The sequence below is a fragment of the Taudactylus pleione genome, unplaced genomic scaffold (genome assembly GCF_031769625.1).
Source record: "Taudactylus pleione unplaced genomic scaffold, aTauple2 ptg000671l, whole genome shotgun sequence".
NCBI classification, from domain to species: Eukaryota; Metazoa; Chordata; class Amphibia; order Anura; family Myobatrachidae; genus Taudactylus; species Taudactylus pleione.
This window is the reverse complement of record NW_028285073.1, coordinates 6,107,886-6,128,686: the sequence shown is the minus strand read 5'-3', so window position 1 is coordinate 6,128,686 and position 20,801 is coordinate 6,107,886. Positions and strand designations below refer to the sequence as shown.

At 46.3% G+C, this 20,801-nt stretch overlaps 1 protein-coding gene across 4 annotated transcripts in view; it reads right to left on the bottom strand.

Annotated features, from left to right (window-relative positions):
• Positions 1–9,362, bottom strand: part of USP2 (ubiquitin specific peptidase 2) — a 102,996-nt gene extending 93,634 nt beyond the window's left edge. For 2 of the 4 annotated variants that reach the window (XM_088455822.1, XM_088455826.1), the window contains exon 1: positions 9,186–9,337. The gene's annotated coding sequence lies outside the window, so the exon portion shown is untranslated. Of the gene's footprint in view, positions 1–9,185 lie in introns of all 4 variants that reach the window. The other 2 variants (XM_088455824.1, XM_088455823.1) reach the window with 2 other exon arrangements.
• Positions 9,363–20,801: the final 11,439 nt, after the last annotated feature.

Sequence of the window (20,801 nt, the reverse complement as noted above, 5' to 3'; positions counted from 1 at the left end):
AAATAAGCGAAAGCTACAAGCAAGAATGATAATAAACAGAAATTTGACAGGGCCAAACAGCGCCCCCTGACCTGTGGTGCCCTGTGTGATGGCACCGGCTGCACTACCCTAGCTACGGCCCTGCATATTACATACGTACATACTGTGCAGGTCAGACACCATGACAGCAAAACCACAGAGCAGGGCTGTAGCTAAAACTTTATGACCTGAGCAGTGGCGACACTATGGGGGTGCGGGCCGCCCCGGGTGTCACCCTCGGAGGAGGTGACACTAAAATGCCGGCTCCTCCTGAGTGACAGGAGCAGGGTGCTGCAGTGTGACATTCTCCCGCAGCACTCCTGTCCCAGTCACAGAGGAGGAGCCGACAGGTCAGGCGCAGTCTCCGGTGACAGCCCAGAATCTCTGAGGGTGCTGGGCACGCCCCTGGAGTGACGCATCAGGAGTTCCATCGAGGCCACTCCCCATTTATGGTAGGTCACACCCCCATTTGGGGCGGGGGGGATTTACAGTGGGCATCGGGTGTCACCAGACTAGGTAACACAGATGACGCGATTTGCGTTGTATCGCATCATTGTGGATCCGCCCCTGCTCCATAATGCCAGTAATCTTAGCATTGCATAGCAGGGGTGGGGCTACAATGATGTGATTGCACCATCACACCCCAGACCCGCCCACCTCCACCTACCCTCGCCCGTCGACATCCCCTCACCCGCCCACATGCGCTGAGCCTGCATTCACAAGGAAGGCAACTATGGTTTGCATTCACAAGTTTCCAGCTGCGGCTCCCTCCCCGGCTGGAATATGACTTTTCTTTACTAGCCGTATAATGCATATAATAGGTACATAGAGATGTGCGCCGACCCCCGTGTTTTGGTTTTGCATCTGTATCTCCTTCGAGGTTTTGGAGCTGGATTTGGTTTTGCAAAACCACCCTTGCGTGTTTTGGTTTTGGATCTGTATTTTCTTAAAAAATTGATAAAAACAACTAAAATCACATAATTTGGGCCTTTTTATTCCTATAGTATTATTAACCTCAATAACATTAATTTCCAGTCAATTTTGACCTCTTCACAGCTCACAATATTGTTCACCAACATAGGCCAAAGGCTGGCCGGCTAAACTAAGTAACCAACAGAGCAGCGGCACAAACACACTGCAGTTATTTCTGTTTACAAATGTTTTAGAAATTAGTAATATATTAGCAATAACCAATCACACTAACTCACAAGTACGTTCAATAGAAAACAGGCTTGCCTACCCTCCCGATTTTCTGGTGCCGCTCCCAGCCCCCCGGAAAGGCAGGCAAGCCTCCTGGAAGCCATCAACCCTCCCGACTTCCCCCCAGAATAAATTAGAAACCCCCGCAGAGCCTCCCCTGTCACACTCCTGAGATTTGATATAAAAATTATTAAAATAATAAAAAGAAGTTAATTATAACTTATAAACATCTTCTTTGCTTATTGCAATAATTTTTATAGTTAACACTCACCAGCTTTGTGGAGCTCCCTGGGTCTGCAGGGAGACAAGAAATGAGGCAGCAACAGCTCAGCCTCGCTTCTGTATAGTCAGACACTGCTGGCAGAGCTGGGGAGGGAGGAGTGGGGGATGGCAGGGGGGGCACACCACAGGATGTAAGCTGCACAGAAAGAGCTAATAGAGGCATGCCTCTGGGTAGGGGTCCACTGATGGACACCTTGTATGTGTCATGTAACCAGAAAGTGCACTGCAGTGTTTAGAGATCAGACCTCAGTCAGCAGCAGCAAGAGAAAACACAGTGATGCAGGTAGGAGAATCAATGGGCACTGAAACTTAGTGTAGTGAGGGGAGAGTTATAGTGATGTAGGGGGTGCGGCAGGCTCCCAGCACTCAGTTCCATCTCCATGTGTGCCTCCCCAGCCATTCATCTCACCACACGTCACTGGATTAAGGAGTCTAGGCACACTGCACATGTCAAAACAATAGTTTCCGTCAGGGCCGTAGCTATGGTCATAGGCAAACGCAGGGGGGGGTTTCCGGTTGCCTGGAAACCCCCCATCCCAGCCCATACATGACTACAATAGAAATAGTAATATAGTAGAATATTACTAATGCTGCATGATCTTCTAAGTATCACAAATTAAATAATTAACACAACCTGTGGATCTTTTAACATGTGTTAGCCAGTAATAAATACACCTGTGCATCAACTAGGAGATCTAGAAAACATGTACTGTTAGGGGTGCACTGCTATAGACCATCAATAGGCTTAATTATTAATACCATAATTAATAATACACTATCCAGTGCATAACGAGACCAATATGTACATACAGTATATGTCCAGGGCAGTGCTAGGTTCTTCTGCTGCTTCTCCCCCAGACTCCAGGATTTGCTCCCATTCACTGGAATGGAGCCTACATCTGAATCAAAAACATTCAGCTCAGGCAGGATGGTCCTACTGCTGTATTTATTGGCTTAGTGTGATCACTGATCCTGTGTATGCTGGAGTTATGACACTCAAAAGTTCAAAACACTTTGTATGATGCATATTAAAGCTGGATAAGTGCTAATTATACCCTCTTCATGGACTGGCCACACTCGTAAAATTAAGCATTTGGAAACCCCCCTTTAGAAATCCTGCGTTTGCCACTGATGGTAGTGCGGCCGGTGCCATCGCACAGGGCACCACAGGTCAAGGGGTGCTGTTTGGGCCTGTCAAATTTCTGTTTATTATCATTCTTGCTTGTAGCTTCCTCTTATTTCATCCCCAGCATCTCCTGGCCTCCCCTATCTCTTCCCTGGCCCTTCCCCATTAAGCCATGGCCCTTTTTTGGGTGCATTATGTCCCTTTGAAAAATGAGGGAGTGCACCAATGCTCTTTCTGGCACAGGGCACCAAAAAATCTAGTTACGGCCCTGCCCTCCATCCAGTTCTTAGAGACGTCCACTGACAGCATCTCACATCCGCCAATACACACACAAAACCGGAAACATGGAACACAGATAAGGAAGACGCAGATATATCGGGTCTCCAGACATGCAGAGGGCTCTTATGCTAGGAGCAAGGACGCAGGGGCTAATTTATGGGGCCCAGAACACAGTGTTTAAACGCTACAGACACGCCTGCATTTCTCTAACCACCCCCTGTCACCTCCCCCAAACACTGACTACCTGTCACTCACTTTGCAAGTGAATCCTCTGTGTGAGCATAATCGCAATTCAATCGCAATGGCTAACAATCGCTTAATCTGCGGAAATATCAGCAGTGCATCCGTCTCTGAATCAGGCCCTCACTTCATGCATGCACGCTTACAATGCATGGCAATATAAGGTTTCTGCTCTGTAGAAGTGTCAGTGATAGGGCATGCTATCGTGCAACTCGAGCAGTGCTGAATTGTCCTGGTACTTTGTATCCACCGTCACAACTTGCAACACGTTGGATACTTAATGGAGATTGATAATGTATAGGCCCCTAATGTATAGAACCCAAATGAAATTAAAAGCACCTAATGGGGTTGGGTATGAAATCCCGGCTGTCGGGATGCCGCTGGTCAGAATACGACAGCCAGAAACCTGACACCCATAGGAAGTAACGGTGAGTATTTTTCTAACCCGTACCCTAACCTCTACCCTAACCAACCCTCCCCGGTGCCTAACTCTATCTTCCCCCACTAGTGCCTAAACTTAACCTCCCTCTCCCTCTCCCCTCACCCTAAACCTAACAACCCCTCCCTGGTGCCTAAACCTAACCTCCCCCTTAGTGCCTAAACCTAACCTCCCCGCACCCTAATCCTAACACTCCCTACCCGGTGCCTAACCCTAACCTTCCCCGTAATGCCTAACCCTAACCCTGCACCCTAACCTACCCCTAACACCTCGATTCTTACTTTCGAAATGCCGGCGGTCGGGACACTGGTGCCGTGATCCCGATCTGTCAGGATTTCGGCGCCTGTATTCAGACCGTCGGCATCCCACATGCCGGGATGCCGACTACATCCCAACCTAATGACATCATTTATGAATTATATTCACAAACCACTTCTTAATCAGACATTATTATTCCTGCCATAGTGTATATTTTCTCCCTAAAGGCACAATAACCCTGCCAATAAACAAAGCATACAATTACCAATATATTCATTGCATACCAAACATTACTATACAATATGAATTATATGAGACAGTGGTTTGCTACTATATCGTCTCCCAAGAGTTACATATAAGTTTGGCATACAGTATGTCACAGGCCTGACTTCACAGTGTAGAAATATGTAGAGAAATGTAGGCAGATAAAAAACATGAACAATATACTTTTTATGTGTTTTTAGTACAGGGGAAAATATGCAGGTGGAAGAATTTCCAACATAATTACCCCGTCCCTGTGAGCAATACAGTTGTGTCTGCCCCCTCTAGATCTGAGTTGAGAACCACAGAGTCTAGTTAACCATAGTCCCAGCCTGCTGACACCTCCTTGCTAAATGACAAGACCAACAGTTTCCCAAATAGCATCAAGCTCTGATGAAGCAGAGCAAATGGACATGGGAGCTAAATGTAGATTAATCCCTTGTGTACAGAATCCATTCAATCGTTAGATCAATTTATATCTGGGGGTGGGAGTAAGCACTGATATATTTTATATTTGTAACTTTATTAGTCTGTACTTTGGCAAAGCCATGACAAGGGCATTACCATGGAGGAATTATTCTATTCCATACAGTTCTTAAACTGGGTACATACTAAACGATTGTGTGCCCAGCGATGTCGCCCACGATCCCAGCGCTGATGGGCTGACATCACTGCACACACGTACACACTGGGAGATCCGGTGCCTGGCCGCCTGATATGCCGGCCACCCCCTCATAGTGCTGTATGGGATTATCAGTCGCATCGCCTGATCTTACATGCTGCACATAAGATTAGGCAATGAGGCTGACGACCCCACGGGAGAACGCACTATACAATGTAGTGCATACACGCTACACATTATTAACGATTTGTTGTTCCGATGTGTCGTAATCGGCCAAATCGTTAAAAATATTGTGTAGTGTGTAGGGGCCTTTAGGTCCATTGTTGGAGGACCTACAGTACCATGCAGTATATAAAGTTTTGCAATTGGTCACAATAAAATAATTGCTGATTATCCTCCCTTGTTCCCCTTGTTTTCTCGAGCACTGGTCATGTGGTCAGTCTGTTTATCGCTCCTGCTTATACAGTATGTTGTGAAACTTTATTGTCCATGTACAGTATACACTGACACATTGTCATCACCGCCGGGATTCACAATCCCGGAGACATAATACCTGCTGCACCTGACACTACTCCAGACAGGCTTTTGCCTGGCACTCACGTTCCTAATCTAATGCTGGGCATACACGTCCAGATAAAATTCCTGTCAGACCGACAGACATTTTATCTGGCAGCCTGCCAGCCGCAGATGTCCACGGCATACACTGCGAGATTACTCACAGTGTATTAGCCCGACATGTGCGCTCCGCCCCCGGGGGAGGAGACATTTCCCTGTTCCTTCCATGGGAAGGAACACAGGAAATATCTGTCTGTCGGCCGCTGCTGGGCATACACTGCCCGATGCGGCCGAAAGTTTACCCCATAAATATCGCATCGGACGGGCATGCTGGACAATCCGGCATGCCCGACCAAGCAAAATGCAACCCTCGGTCGCCCGCACTGTCTACAATTATCAGGGCGATCCGCGGATATCAGGCGGATCGCCCCGATAATTGTAGCATGTATGGCCAGCTTTAGTCATTCTCTTAAGGCAAATGTAATTGTGATTTGTTTGATTAACACCCAAATGTGGTTTCTACTACTTTTGCAAAGTACATGTTAGAACTAAAAATGAACAGTTCGGTTTTACCGGTTTTGATCTAAAAACTCCATCTTTTTTTTATTTATAGTTTTTTAAAGATGTATACATCACAAATATTAACATACACAAAAAATAATTATTTGAATAATCAACAATTCAAATATATCAAATAACATATCCAAAAAATAAAACTTCACAAACATCCACATCAATCAAATGTTTGATTTGTTCCAAAAATACACAGAACAAACAAAAAAAAGGAATAAAAGGAAAAAAGAGGGGGGGGGGGATTAAAGAAGGGCAAACTACGGTATAGTTTATCACTCACGATAAATCAAAATCTCTCCATTCCGGGCAACTGTCTATGAAATGCAGAGTACCAAGGGCCCCAGGTACAATGAAACTTATTCACTGAATCGTGAAGGAGTGCAGTGATATATCCATAGAAGTCAAATACCATATTTTTTTTTAATAATGAGGTTATTGCCGGGGGTTCAGTTTGTTTCGATCAACAGTTTGGTAGCATTATAGATATGACCACAAAGTTTGTTCTGAGGTTCAGAGAAAGTGGGTTTGCATAGAAGCATATGTAGAGGGTCTCCAGGGGGAAAAACACTGAGCACCTTGACCACCAAAGATGTGACTTCATCCCAAAGTTTGGATATCACAGGGCAGTCCCACCATACATGTAGATAGGAAACTGTTTGGCCACATTGTCTCCAACATAAGTCCGAAGACCATGGGAAAATCTGATGTAGTTTTACAGGAACCATGTGCCAGTGCGAAGAAACTTTGAAGGAGTTTTCCTTAATATTAGTGTTATTTGAGGACTTAGCCACCCATTGCCTAATATCTACCCAGTCGTCGGCCTCCAAACTAATCCCTAGGTCTCATTCCCAGGTCCGCTCAAATGGTTCCTTAAATTCAACAGATGAGGGGGCTAACAACGAATACAAAATAGATATCGAACCCTTGAAACCAGGGTTGTGAATACATTTGCACTCGAATGTGGTAGGTTCTCGCAGTTTGTGAGGTTTGCTGAGTGAGCGAATTAAACTGCAAGTTTGTAAGTATGCAAATTGAAAATTAGATGATAAACCATATTTTTCACTTCAGTCTGCAAAATTTTGGGGAGCGAAATCGCCTAGAATATGCATAAATGTAGTTAACCCAGCCAATATCCAAGGATGCATATAAGAGTATACGCACCCCAACGGGAAGTGAGGATGGCGCCATAATGGAGTCAGGGGGGATGGATATGGTGCAAATTGTAGGTGTTTTTTTTAGTTTGTCCCAAACTTGTAGGACAGCTCTTACACAAGGAATTTCTTGAACCGAGGCTGGTCTCAGATTAGGGGGAAGCCAAGGAAGGGAACTAGCCGAATGGGTGCCCATCAGTTCATTTTCAAGTATTACCCATTTCCTACTCCCCTCTTCCGAATGCCATGATGTAATGTGGCTCAGTTGTGCTGCAGAAAAATATCTAACAAAGATGGGAAGGCCCTAACCCCCATTACCCGTCGATTTGGACAGACAGGTCCTACTGAGTCTAAAAACTCCATCTTATTGGCTATACGGCTTTTGTGTGTTTTGGATAGCCAAATAGATAAATCCGAACTTGCGCTACTTTGTTGAAAAGAACCGAGTCAAAACAGAACCGCTCATCTCTAGTTAGAATTATCTTTCTGTTAAATCGCATTCCACTGATATGGTGGTGTCCAAAACTTCAGTTCTGGAGTATCAATGTATTATATTGTATGCCTAGACAATTGCAACATTTTATATAAATTACAGGAATCTTATGTTCGTGGACTGTAGACCGGTGGTTCCCTAACTGGGTGTGTGGGGTACTTGCAGGGGTGCCACGGGTTGGTGGTTGAGGACCAAATCAAAGTATTTATGGTTAATGTGATAGCTAAAGTGCTGGTGGCTGCCAGTCATAAAATATGTGGCCACACAGAAGCTTAACTCTGTCTAACACCACATAACTGAACCTAAGGGAGACAGGTTAGCATAATTTACTTAATTTAATAAATTTTGCTGAATTCCTCAAAAACAAAATGTTTGGCCTATGGCTGCTGTGAAACAAAGGCTGATACTCTATGATTCAAGAAAGTTAGGGGACTACTGCTCTAGATCATTTAATGCAGTGTTGTCTACGTGGTTCTTAGGGGTTGGGTATGGGATCCCAGCTATCGGGATGCCGGCCGTCAGAATACCGACAGCAGCATCCTTACAGTCACAATACAGACACTGGAAGGTAAGTTCCCTACACATAACCTTTACCCCTCTCCCAAAGCCTAACCCTCCCTCCCCAGTGCCTGAACCTAATCCTCCCTCCTCTAGTGCCTAAACGTAACTTCCCCTCCCCGCACCCTAAACCTAACCCTCCCCCCTTAGTGCCTAAACCTAACTCTCCCCCTCCCCGCACACTAAACCTAATCTTCCCCCCTTAGTGCCTAACCTTCCCCCCTTAGTGCCTAACCCTAACCCTCCCCCTAGTGCCAGACCCTCCCCTAACCCCCGATACTTACATTCAGGATGCCGGCAGCCAGGATTCTGGAGCCGGGATCCTGACGCTGTCGGAATTCTGACAAAAGTATTTAGACCGTCCACTCACATAACTGTCTATGTAAGGCATCTCTTGGCAATCACTGAATCAGGCTCTCTGTCCCAAACCGAGGTTTCCTACCTGTTGATATCTTTGTTTTTTTTAATACTCTTCAATACTTACTAAGTTATCAAACACTTAGGGGTACATTTACTAAAGTGCAGTTTTTTCTACAAGTGGAGTTTGCCCATAGCAACCAATCAGATTCTACTTACCATTTATCTAGCACCTACTAGAAGATAATAGCTAGAATCTGAGTGGTTGTTATGGTCAACGACTCACTTCTAAAAGCCCGCGCTTTAGTGAATATGCGCCTTAGCGCGGATAATGATATTTCTGTCCAACTCACAGGATAACATGAATATTAACATTTCATGGGACATATCTTTACAAACCTGGGACTGTCTCAGCAACTTAGAAGAGTTGTTAGACAGCGATGGCCGCACTAGCAGTAGCTATTAAACCACCAGTAATAGACAGAGTAGGACCACTGCACTTATGTACTGAGCAAGGGGAACGTTCTAATTACAGTAAGTTGGATAAGCAACTTGTGACTAGAGTTTACAACATGATAATTTTCAATTGGATTGATAGTAAATGTGGCAAAAACAGCAAAGTATGTACAGTAAGGAAATTAATTAGATATATTTCTCAAACGACATTGCACCTGACCGACAATAAAGAACTGGTGATCTCAGTTATTTTACTAATATGCTGTACAGTAACTCTGGGAATGTGTTCGGTTAGTTCTGGTCACACATGATCTCACCTGTTTGACGAGAGCCGCTGGCTGTGGTTAGGTCTCACACTTCTTTAATCCCATTTAACTGTTTTCTGCAAAAATAAATTGTAAGCAATCAGGATTACAAACCAATTCATAGCCTCAGATCTATCCAGCTGGGGTCTGACCTGCTAACTCAGACTCACAAACTCCGATCTGCTCTTCCCTCAGGAATCCTCAGCTCAGGTTACAGTAAGGATATATATAGCTGCTGACTCTCTGCTCACTATCTCAAATTCCAGCCTTTCACGGTAATTAACCAGACATCTTCCAGACAGAGGTGCTCAAATAATTAGTATCCTAATAATTTAAATAATTAGCATCAAACCACTATGGAGTAAATTTACTAAAGTTAGAGTTTTTAGAAGTGAGTTTTAAAAGTGATGTTGCCCATAGCAACCAATCAGAATCTAGCTATTATCTTCTAGAAGGTGCTAGTTAAATGTGAATCCGGGCTTGCCTACCTTCCCGATTTTGCTGGGAGCCTCCCGGCCCCCGGAAAGGCAGGCAAGCATCCCGGCAGCCGCCGATCCCCCCGACCCCAATGATTAAACCCCGCAGTGGGGGAGGGGGATAAGTGATTCACACTGAATTGCGTCATTTTGGCCCCACCCCCTGCTCCACAATGCCTGTATTATTGGCATTGTGTAGTGGAGGTGGGGCCAAAATGACGTGATCATGTGGCCACGCCCCCACCACACCCATAAATGCCCATCTCCCGCCTGGCCCCTCCCTCGTCACCCCCCGTCCTGCCAATCTGGCTGCTCCCTCTCGGAAGGAGCAGCCAGAAAGTTGGCAACTATGGTAGAATCTGATTGGTTGCTATGGGCAACATCACTTTTAAAACTCACTTTTACAAACTCTCACTTTAGTAAATTTACCCCTATGACTTCAATATTTTGGGGGGAGATTTACCAAGGCTTGGAGAGAGATAAAGGCCTAGATTAGATTTATCAACTCATTACTAATGGTGCTCCAATCATCTCCTAAGTCCTAACTATCATTTATCATGATAGTTGGGAGCTGATTGGTTGGAGCACCATTTAAGATTAGTGACGAGTGATAACAAGAATATCACTGGTTGATAAATCTGGGCCAAAGTACCAGCCAATCAGCTTCTAACTGCTATTTTACAGGCTGTATTTGAAACATGACAGTTTGGAGCTGATAGGTTGCTATGAGCAACTTTGCCACTTTCTCTCTATCTAAGATATAGCTTTATTGTTTTCTGTTTCAATTTTATAGTGAACAGAAATGGAATTTGGCAAATGGTGTTATGATGGGACTAATCATGGCAAAATATTGTAGTAATAACTAAATGTCAGACACTGCTTTAGATACATGGGGGGGATTTATCAAAGCTTGGATAGAGCTTAAGCAGAGAGAGATAAAGTTCCAACCAATCAGCTCCTGTCATTTTTTCAAACACAGCCTGTAAAGTGACAATTAGGAGCTGATTGGTTGGTACTTTATATCTCTCCACTTTATCTCTCTCCAAGAATTCTCACATCTACCCCAAGGTTTAATACATTTCCCGCTTAGATACATGCGTGTAACGCACTTACTACACTTACCCCTTCTCTGTGGTGAATGAGTGGGGCTAGTCCTCCTCACACATAGGGCCATAGAGAGAGGCACCAGGTCCAGGTACTTTCGGTGGGCATGACCTAATCGCCAGAGGTGTGGCCATGCGTCCTTTAAAAAACAAAAACACAAAGACGTCACTTGTGGCACTGCAAGCTCCATAATGGCTGGGGAGGGGGGGGGGGAAGCCATGTGCCCCACAGCCAGGCAGATCCGGGGTAGGGGAAGGCAATCGCTCCCCACCACTTCCCTGCACAGTCAGAGGAGGGCTGCTGCTGATCAGTGGCATCAGCCTCCCTGGACCCACACGCTGCTATGTGCTGGAGAGACACACTGCTCACTGCTGTGGCTGATGGGGGGGTGGACCAGGGGTCTCGTCGGGCCCGAACTACAAGCCTTGGCCCGGGTAATTACTAATTAGCACCCGGTCCTCCCATCTTTGGCGTTCCTGCTCACATAACTAAAAACTGCAGAGGATGAGCCCCAAATCGTTTCTACAGCAAAGGAGGCCAGAAAAAATGAAAGTACTTTACCTTCTTCATTCTTTCAAACTAGTTGCCCCCCCCCCCCCCCCCATCGAAGTTAGATCACACCCCTACAGGAATATCATGGAGTTCAGGAATGGGGGGAAGGGTTCCTTCTTACAAATTGTGAGGACCTTTAGTACTTATTGTCTGGTGATCACCTGATGGAAAACATTATGCCCTCATTTAATGAAGTTGGTTTTATAGTTGAAATGATGGTAGGCCTTGTTAGGTTACCATATTATTCCTACATATAGGAAACATTTAAATTGTGATGGCAAAATTTTGCAAAAAAATAAAAATATTTTTTTGGGGGTGGTGAGGGTCACGTAGAATCCTGCTTCTTGGAATGGAGGTTTAATACTGAAGCATGAAACATGTTTGCTTTTGGTTCACATTCTTGAGATTTTAGTAGAACTTTTTTTTGCCATTCTTGTTACAGTTTACTAGAAAAAGAAAAAAATTAATTCTGAAAATGATTATTATTAGCAGTTTTTCCAACTCTTCTAAAAACAAAGTGTAATTTGTGTCATTTGTGCAGGTAATTCATTAAAAAACTATCAGGGATATTGAATTTAGAATGTGATGAGTACAAACAGCACAGGGGTAAGAAAATGCAAACGCATTAAATAAAATGTTTCCATTCTCCATCCCAGGGGCGTATCTATAATGGGTGCAAGGTGTGCGGGGCACACGGGCCCCTGGGTCCAGGGGGGCCCCACACCGCACACCCTGCACCTATAGGATTACTTACCTCTCCAGAGTCCCACGTCGGCGCAGGGTCCGGCACTGAAAAAATGACTGGAAAATGGCCACTGCGGCCATTTTCCCATCGTTTACACATGTGGCCATTTTCCCTGTACTGCGCATGTGTAAACGATGGGAAAATGGCCACCGTGGCCATTTTCCCGGTGACCTGCGCATAGTTTATAGACACTGGCCGCACTCTAGTGCCCAGAGTCTATAACTCTGGTGCTGGCCGCACACAGCTCAGTGCGCTGCTGGCTGCCGGGCCGAGAGGAGGGGGCCCGTGTCGGAGACTGCACACAGGCCCCCTCCTCTCTAGAAACGCCCCTGCTCCATCCTCTCCTCTCACCTCCCCGCACCACTCACCTCACTGCAGCACTTGCCTCTCCCCTCCTAACCACTCACCTCACTGCAGCACTCACCTCTCCCCTCCTAAGCACTCACTTCCACAGCACTCACCTCTCCCCTCCCCTCCTAACCACTCACCTCACTGCAGCACTCGCCTCTCCCCTCCCCTCCTAATCACTCACCTCACTGCAGCACTCGCCTCTCCCCTTCCCTCCTAAGCACTCACCCTCGCAGCACTCTTCTCCCCTCCCCTCACTGCATTGCTCACCTCTCCCCTCCCCTCCTCTCCCCGCAGCACTCGCTTCGCTGCAGCTCTTCCTTTCTTCTCAGGGTCCCCAGTGGCATTTTGAATTTGGTGCCGGCCGGGTGCAACAACAGCCAATTAGTGGAGGCCATGCATCTGCCAAAATTCAAAATGCCCCCGGTCGTTCCTGATTGGCCATATTGGCTGGAGCAAAATTTAAACAGATGGCACTGGAATAGTGATAATCCCAGCGCCGGGTGCCGAAGTGAAGTGTTGGTATGACATACCGTTTTATTTTGGGACAATTACAACACTGGGTACAGGGGAAATCCCTGGTGGGTCCCACTGCTTGAGGGCACACCTCCTGAGGGGGCACTGTGATTCAGAGTTGTACGGTAAAGGCATCGCTGCTGCCTCAGCTTACTCAGAATGACTGGCAGAACTGCTCAGCTGGGGCCAGGAAGTCTGCATCTGAAGACCTGGCCTGGCTACACTTCCAACATGGAGGAGTTACCCCCCGATTTGCAGAATGGTCCTGGTTGCGCTCCCGCTACACCCCCCACAAATGCCGCAGCATGTCAATCATGCTACAGCTTGGGGGAACTGCAAGTGATCTTGCAGAGGGAAACGCACACATGCGCAGTATAGAACCCGCACATGCGCAGGTCTCTCACAATCAGGGTTTATGTACAGCACTGATGTGGCCCACAGTTCCTGCTAGTTATTGGAATGACATTGTAGCTCTGCATTCATTGACTAACCTACAATTACTGTAAGTCATCCCAATAGTTGAATTAATTAATAATGGCATGTATTTCATCTTTACTAGACCTAATGCAGGTCTGATTGAGTTTTTGACACTGGCTGGTCAATGCCGGCGCCCATATCACATGTACAGTTCATCAGGGCCGTCATGAGCGCTGACGGGCGTGGGTACTGGTGGGGGATGTGGCCAAATTTGGGAGTTGTGACCACACCCCCTCCCCAAAAAACATAACAGACTACTATCCACAGCATCTCAAAGCGGCATCGCGTTCTCAGCGCAGGGGGGAGCGACTTCAGCGGAGGGGGGTGGTCAGGGTGATCACCGTCACTTCTTCTCTCTGCCCACTATCACTGGCTCCTTCTGTATAGCAGCGTTGTCACAGTGGTACACCAGGCAGTGAGAGGAGACAGCAGCAGCCTCCACTCTCTCATTGCCCGATGTGCCGAAGTGGCTGCACTGCTCTACAGACACAGGCAGTGGTAGTGGGCAGAGCAGTGAGGGTGGTCACTGAACCGGACCCCTCCAATCAACTCGGGCCCGGGTAAGTAGTATCTGCCCCCCTCAGTTCCCCTGCAGTGTATTAATATGATATTTATAGAGAGGATCACCATTGTGTGCTTATACATGTTACATTATAATGCATTCCCAGGACTATGGTATAATCTGGTACATTAGCATGCATACACTATAAGTATTTCCAATACATATTTATAACATGGCCCATACCATGCACTCTCTAAAAGTTAGCCAAGCCTCTGTGGTGGCTGGCCGTGCCCCCTGTGATGCTGACCATGCCCCTTAAACATGGACCCCTACCACTGCATTCTCCTAATGGGCACTCCATGCCCCAGTCCAGCACTGACCCTAAAACTCGGGTATTTGCATCTCATATACTGTATAGGATAGTCTATGAATAGAGCTGAATGGTTACTTTATTACACTCACTGTATGTGGCTGTAGTTTTACCAGGCCAGCTGGGCAGTGGGAAGAATTGCCCCCCCCTCCTCGGCGCACACAATTTTATTCATTGATTTATTTATTTTTTAGCACCCATGGCCATGCCCAAAGCATTTGGCCATGCCATCACCTGGGCCCGCCATTGCTCTTTACAGCCCTGCTTATCCACCACTGTCTAATTTGGAAACATTGGGAAGAATAGAATGTAGAGTCAGACTTTTTGCCCTTTTTTTGTTATCCCTCCTCAGAGAGTACTGTACTTCCTTGGTCAATGCGGGTGACCAGTGCATGGAGTGGGGCAGGCAGGGACAGATTTAAGGTTCAGGCCATCCTAGGCACAATATTGTGTGCCCCTCCTTCACATTGGCCGACCCCCCCCCCCCCTCACCCATATCACGTAACTGCCAGCTCAGTCCCTTAAATGTCAAGGCCAGCAACAATGACAGCCAAGACAGACCCTACCATAACGCTCGGCAATTCACCACCTCCTTTCTGCCAGTTGCAAAATAAAAATCTAAGTTGTAATGACAAAAAAAAAGGAATCATCTGGCCTCTGGGCAGTCCCATCAGGCCGACAGTCTACCCGGACTCTTTTGCAGGGATGCCAGCTGTGCTGCCCCCAGCAAGTGGTGCCCCTTGGCACATACCTATTGGTAAATCCACCACTGGGGGCCATTCTGATTGCATCATCGCACCTCATGTCCTTCCCATTTTACTAGGAATAATTTATAAGGAGGTGAAAACGGGACCCGGCAAAACTGGAACAGGCGAAAAGTCCTGTCAATTTTCGGGAAAACATCCTGGCACCCCCCTAAAGATATCCTGACATGGGGGATCACTATGGGCACCTCCGATTTGACCTGAAGGGAATTCGGGTTTTTAAATAGGCGCAGCTGGTGCTTAAATGCGCCTGTGAAGAACAGATGATGAATAGCATTTAGCAATTTTTTTGGGGGGAAAATAGCTATGCCCATCAAATTTGGGGTACATGAAAATGGGTGCAAGCATATTTTTAAGTCCCTAAAATGTTCTTCAAAAAGCACCTGTCGCTACCACCCGCAATGAAGAAAACACCTGCCGCATACTTGGGAACCCCTCTGGAATCAATTTTACTATTTTAGAAGTTTGTCCCCTATTTTATTTTTTCACCCCCAAAATTAAAGTTAATTTTTTGGGATGTCCTGATTTATTTATCTTTTAAAAAATTTTTTCACACACATTACTTTTAGGGGACATTCCCAGGGATGCAGGCTATTTTTTTTAAGCCTGCACCCCTAAACCCCAATTCTGCATTTTTTTTTCGCCATGTATTAATGGAGAAAAGTTATCCCCGTTTTTTAACAAATACTTTTTGCACTGGTGAAAAGTCTTTGAAATTGAATATGGGGATAATTGAAACGGGCGAAAATGATGTCATCGGCGATAAATTATTGCAGATAACGGACTTTTCGCCTCAAACTGTATACTGCCCTATGACCCAAATTAGAGCAAAAAAGATGCTCAGTCCAAGTGGAGTTGCACGCTACCTGGTGCTGCGAGAAAGGCTGAATTGACGCAACTGCGGCAATAGTGTATGAGGACACATACTGTATGTATGGGAAGGTGACCTTCACGCCAGGGAGTCTGGGAGGACTTCCCGAAAATCCTGAGCCTCCCAGACTTACCGGCAGAGAAGGCAACTATGATGGAAGCGTCACATTCTTTCATTCTGGTAATGCCATGAAAGGATTACACGGTACACTGCTATTCCTTATTCTGACATGTTTATACCTAGATCAAAGTAAACAAACAACTTGAACGGTTACTACTCTCTTTACGAAATGTAATCCTCAGTGACGCAACCGACTGATCTGTGCCCCAAGTAAGGTTATCATCCTTTGGTTTTGAAATACAGCTGGTCAGCTGCCTTTGTTTATGTGTGACTAATGGCAAAACATTCAGTATAAGCAAAGCCAGGAGCAGGAGAGCAATTCAAACTAGATTCAATTTTACCATAACATAATTACAAAAATAATTATTAAAAGCCTTATCCATTGAAAGTTTTACTTATTATCTTGATTGTTTAGCAAGACCTCCGTTGGTTTATTGCCAGTTACCACATTAAACTGATGCTTTGCCATTTTAGCGCTCTGTGCACTAGCAGGTGTAGGTAGCTTGGATACTTAGGGGGTAAGTTTACTAAAGTGAGAGTTTTTAGAAGTGAGTTTTAGAAGAGATGTTGCCCATAGCAACCAATAAGATTCTAGCCAGGGCCGAAACTAGGATATCTGTCACCCGGTGCAAGGCGGTAATTTTGCGCCCCCTCCCTTCCTGTACCTGGATTTTGTCCTTGCTCCTCCATAACGCAGTGCGCTACTCAGACGTCCCTTGTATAGTGACTTACGTTATTCCACACACCATAATACCCATTACACATTATGCCACACACTGTATTGCCTATTACCAAAGTGCCACTTACATATATCCCTGACACCATTTTATGCCCCACAGTAAGGCTTCTAATTACTTTAAAATTACCTGCTCATTGTCAGGGGTTCCATGCTCATTGCCAGGGGCTTTCATGCTCGTTGCCATGGGGTTTATGCTCGTTGCCATGGTGTTTCATGCTCATTGCCAGGGGGGTTTCATGCTCATTGCCATAGGGTTCCATGCTCGTTGCCAGGGGTTTCATGCTCGTTGCCAGGGGGTTTCATGTTCATTGCCAGGGGGTTTCATGCTCGTTGCCATGGGGTTTTATGCTCGTTGCCAGGGGGTTTCACGGGAGAAGATGCAGCTTTCAGCATCTTCTCCCGGAAGCGCCAGCGTTCCCGGCACTTCCAGGAACGCTGTGTGCATTGCGCTGGCCTAACAGACACTAGAGGTCCAGTAGGACCTCTAGCATCTGTCTCCTCCTTGGTGGCGGCCATTTTTGGATGGCCGTGTTCAGCAGAGTCCATGCGAATGGCTAGTCCGCATGGAATCTGCTGAAAACGGCCATCCAAATATGGCCGCCGCCAAGGAGGAGACAGACACTAGAGGTCCAGTAAGGACCTCTAGCATCTGTCTCCTCCTTGGCGGTGGCCATTTTTGAATGGCCATTTTCTGAATCTGCAGCTCTCAAGCCACCGCGAGTCAGCCCTTTTTGACCCCCTGCATTCCGGTGCACGTGCACCTTTAGCCCTCTCAGTTGTAGCCCTGATTCTAGCCATTATCTTCTAGAAGGTGCTAGTTAAATGTTAAGTAGAATCTGAGTAGTTGCTATGGGCAACATCTCTTCTAAAACTCACTTCTAAAAATTATTGCTTTAAATGTACCCCCTACTTCTCTCTTTGTACATGCCTCACACAGCTTGGATCCCTCCCAGCACTCCCGGCAGTGTACGTGTAATTCTGGGGACTTCTGGGTCATAAACCCGGAAGTTCCTCTATCTCAATCTTCATGTATGCCGGAGTTACTAAGAGTGTCTTGGTGTATCCCGTTCTCTGTCTGATGAATGACACTGTAAATGTGTTTTCATTTATAAAATGGAAAATAATGAAAGTAATTTATTGCCCCTTGCATGGGAAGTAACGCTGCTGTGGAAGAAAGTCCATTCATTTAATTATATCCTTCCACAAATACTTTGAAATGAAGAAATAAAAAGCAAAGAAAAATAAAAGAGGGGATTCCCGATTACAAGGTCCACAGGAATTCCTTCTGGGATCGTTTTCAGCATTTTAAATGTAATTATCATGAGGCAGGAGCTGACTACTGATATATACAGTACATCGTCTCCATCCAACATGATGTCCAGTTACTCCAGGCAGCTACTGTACTGTATGTCGGCAGATCATCACTTGCTACCCATCACCAGTATGAAGGTTACTGTAACAGGCCTTAGAATGCTGCTGAGGTTATTGTGTGATGATTTCATGCTGGTGACATCACCCACCAGTATCTAGATCACAGACAATATCATGTCTTGTATATATTTTATTGATGAAAATACAAGCTCATAAACATTTAATGTTTTGTATAAATCCCATTATTAAATATTAAAGTCCAAGATATTCTACATTCCATGTGCTCCTGAGGGGTTAGGGTCCAGAGTATGCTCTGATCCCAAGAGCTGACATATATTGCATTGGTGTCTTGCTTTTTTTTCTATATGTCAGTGTGATATCTCTGCTGTGGATCTCCGTGAAGAGCGTTAAACATGTCTGCTGGGTAACAGAACAAGAAAATAAAAACATTAAACAGTTCTAGAACACAAATATCACCCCCAAGGTAGTATAAGAGCCTGAGCCTGTCTCATAGTGAGTCTGGAGCTTTCCCTGCTCAGTTACGTCTCGTTTACTTCTTACCATAATTATCAGAATGAGGAGACATTGGGCAGTTGTTGGAGACGTTTCACTTTGTGGATGCACTATGCTGAGAAATGCGGTCAGACCTCTGAAAATTAAATTTTTGGAGGTTTGACCGCAATTACCATAAGCACCAAGCACATTCTGAAGATGTTGTGGCTATAAAGAGGCCTATCTTATTAGCGTTTTACCTGAGAGGGAACCAATAGGATCCCTGTGGCTCAGGCATGGACTGGGTGACGGCTATGCATGCACAGATGTGCTCCCAGGGGACTTCTGGGTCATAAACACGGAAGTCCCCACACCGCAAAAGACAGCTCTTATGGGCAGAGCTGTCCATTGCTAAAATGTACATGCATATGGCGTTACTAAACCCCGGTATGCATGTAATCATTGGCGGGATCCATTGCATCCAAAATGTGATGCTTGATGCATCCGGTCCCATGTGTATGAAGCTTTGTTTTATACTGACTGAGAGGCGCCTACAGATAGAGAAATGTGATTACACACCCTGTAATCTGCTTCCCTAATCCATCAGATTGTTTTATATAACCTAAAGCAAGTAATGATATTTCTCAGTGGTCATCTGCCATGCTGCATGACCAAGCGAAACACGGAGAGAGAAACATAGGGCCCCATTTACTAACAAAAAATAACCCCTTTAGCGCTCGCTAAAGGGATTATACCATCTTTCTGTATTTAGTATACAGCAGTAATCTTAGATTACCGCGATTTGTACAGCATCGCTCTCGCCATCTTTTAGATGGCAAGAGCGACGTGGGCCCCATTGCCTGCAATGGAGACCAGGCGCTGCCTTTCCGGCTTCAGCGTAGCCTTCCAGGCACTGCCGGGTCTCCGTGTCATGCACATGCATAGAGGGACCGTCGCACATGCGCATAACACTGGAGCCCTGTCGCTGGCAGCATTAGGCTGCCAGCAGCCCAGCGGAGAACCTCGCCGAGGACCTGGACTTCGCTGGACCTCGGAGGGGTAAGTATTACTAAATACTAGAGATGAGGGGTTCGGATTCTGTGGAATCTGAACCGCTCCGAACATAGGGGATCCGAGTCCACCCGAACGCTGTTCGGGTGTTCCCCACCTGACTCGGATCCCCATTCGGGGCCGAACAGCGGCCGCCTGATGTCGGATTCTCGCTAGACAATTCGACATGAGGGCTCCTCGAGTGTAGGGCAGAACGCTGTGATAGTGGTCTGTCCTACACAGAACAAACACACAGCCGCCAGCGGCAGCTGTGTGTTTGTTACAGCAGCCAGTGAGAGTCACACAGACTCTCATTGGCTGCTGCACGGAGGGAGCCGGCTGGAGCTCACTCAGGAGCTGTCTTCCGGCTCCCTCCTCGTTGCGTGGCAGCAGAGCGGACGGCGGCTGGAGCGGGGATACAGGTAAGTTTTGGTTTTTTTTGTTATGTGTGTATAGGGGCCTACTTCTGTGGGGGGCATACTACTGGGGGCCTGCTAATGGGGGGCCTACTACTGGGGGGCATACTACTGGGGGCATACTCCTGGGCGCCTGCTAATGGGGGGCCTATTACTGGGGGGCATACTACTGGGGGCCTGCTTCTGGGGGCATACTACTGGGGGAGCCTGCTAATGGGGGGCATACTACTACTGGGGGCACTGCATAGGGGGCCCTACTACTACTAAGGGGACTGCATAGGGGGCACCACTACTGGGGGCATTGTGTAAGGGACACTATTGCTGTGGGCATTGTATAAGTGGCACTACTACTGTGGGCATTGTATAAGGGGCATTACTGCTGTGGGCTTTGTGTAAAAGGATCAGTACTGTGGGCATTGTCTAAAACGGTCATTACTGTGGGCAATGTGTAAAAGCGGCACTACTGTAAGGGTTACTACTGTGGGCATTGTGTAAAAGGGGCACCACTCTGGGCATTGTGTAAAAGGGGCACTACTGTGTATCGTAACATAAATAAGAGACACTACTTTATTGTGTAATGTGAATCAGGGGCACTATGTGCGGTGTAATGTGAATAAGATTGTGCACTGTGACTCCTTGGGCCGTAACCCACTTTGTAAACAAGTACTGTGATTCTGCTGGCCGTATCCCACTGGGTGGGTGCACTACTTTTCAT